Source organism: Procambarus clarkii, chromosome 27, assembly GCF_040958095.1.
Source record: "Procambarus clarkii isolate CNS0578487 chromosome 27, FALCON_Pclarkii_2.0, whole genome shotgun sequence".
Lineage (NCBI taxonomy): Eukaryota > Metazoa > Arthropoda > Malacostraca > Decapoda > Cambaridae > Procambarus > Procambarus clarkii.
The window spans coordinates 21,619,708-21,622,078 of NC_091176.1; positions in this window are offsets into that span (position 1 = coordinate 21,619,708).

The window sequence follows — 2,371 nt, forward strand, 5'->3', positions numbered from 1 at the left end:
TAATTATGTTATGGATGAAGACACGAAGCCATGCCTCAGGTAGTGAGGAAAAACATACACGGTCAACAATGGAAGTATGAGAAAATGTATGAAGGCATCAATGAGGACGCGAGAGGGATGGTATGAGGGCATGAGGCATCAAGAAGACGCGAGAGAGACAGTATGAGGGCATGAGGCATCAAGAAGACGCGAGGGAGACGGTATGAGGGCATGAGGCATCAAGAAGACGCGAGGAAGACGGTATGAGGACATGAGGCATCAAGAAGACGCGAGGGAGACGGTATGAGGACATGAGGCATCAAGAAGACGCGAGGAAGACGGTATGAGTGCATGAGGCATCAAGAAGACGTGAGGAAGACGGTATGAGGGCATGAGGCATCAAGAAGACGTGAGGAAGACGGTATGAGGACATGAGGCATCAAGAAGACGCGAGGGAGACGGTATGAGGGCATGAGGCATCAAGAAGACGCGAGGGAGACGGTATGAGGGCATGAGGCATCAAGAAGACGCGAGGGAGACGGTATGAGGACATGAGGCATCAAGAAGACGCGAGGGAGACGGTATGAGGACATGAGGCATCAAGAAGACGCGAGGGAGACGGTATGAGGACATGAGGCATCAAGAAGACGCGAGGGAGACGGTATGAGGACATGAGGCATCAAGAAGACGCGAGGGAGACGGTATGAGGACATGAGGCATCAAGAAGACGCGAGGGAGACGGTATGAGGACATGAGGCATCAAGAAGACGCGAGGGAGACGGTATGAGGACATGAGGCATCAAGAAGACCCGAGGGAGACGGTATGAGGACATGAGGCATCAAGAAGACGCGAGGGAGACAGTATGAGGACATGAGGCATCAAGAAGACGCGAGGGAGACGGTATGAGGACATGAGGCATCAAGAAGACGCGAGGGAGACGGTATGAGGACATGAGGCATCAAGAAGACGCGAGGGAGACGGTATGAGGGCATTAGAGTAAAATGAGAATTAATCACTGGGGGAACATATAACGAAGTCATCTATGCATAACAAAGATATCAGTTAGAGAAAGTGAAAATAAAGTTGTCTAAATTGCGAACAAGAAAACCATTTCATTAAAATCTCGATTAACATCACTGAAAAGCGGAACAGGAAAGCTTAACTATCCATAATATAAGTTAAACTGTATTAATCTTATCAACTTTTTATATATTTATAACAACGAAGCGGATAATAATTAAAAAAAAAGGTGTGTGTGTGTAATCTGATAATGGCAAAGTTGCCATGAAAATCGTGTTGAGCAGGTCAGTGAAAGGTTCTCTGGCACTCACATGCTGGCAACACAGCTCGCCACTCTCCCTGTCATTCAGAAATACTGCTGAAACGCTCATCTGATAAGAAGATTAAATATATAAAAAAAATTATTATGCTCCAAAAGCCTTGCAGTGAAATACCGATTTTTTTTTTATTTTCCCCTTATTTCTCTTCCAGGATTATTCATATTGTGGGGAAATAATATTCCTTTAATATTCATTGAGTATTATGATTATGGAAATGCTTCGGATTTTTGTTGCATAAATTTAGTTTAATACTTGTGTGTTTGTTTGCCAACCCAGACATGTATGTATGTACACACACACGCGCGCACACACACACACACACACACACATACACACACACACACACACACACACACACACACACATAATAATAATAATAAATAATAAATTGCTGGGGCCTGGTGACTGTGTGGACAGCGCTTGGGACTCGTAGCCCTAAGGTCCGGGGATAGATCTCCGGCGATGGCGGAAACAAATGGGCAGAGTCTCTTTCACTCTGATGCCCTTGTTACCTATCAGTAAATATGTACCTGGGAGTTGGACAGCTGTTACAGGCTGCTTCCTGGATGTGTGTGTGTGTGTGAAAAAAATAAGTTGATTGATTGACAGTTTAGAGACGGGCCGAAAGAGCAAGAGCTCAACCCCCGCAAGCACAACTAGGTGAATACACACACACACACACACACACACACACACACACACACACACACACACACACACACACACACACACACGCGCGCGCGCGCGCACACACACACACACACACACACACACACACACACACACACACACACACACACACACTCCCCAAGAAGGGGACAAGAGAATGAACAGAAGAAAGTGAGCTTTAAAGCAATGTGCATTAACATAGATAAGATTACAAAGAAAACAAGTGAACTTGGAGAATGGGCACTAGAAGAAAACTCAGACATAATAGCACTCACAGAAACAAAGCTAGCAAAAATAATAACAAATTCAGTGTTTCCACAGGGACTACTATGTAGTGAGGAAAGAGAGAGACGGGAGAGGGGAAGATGGAGTAGCTTTGCTT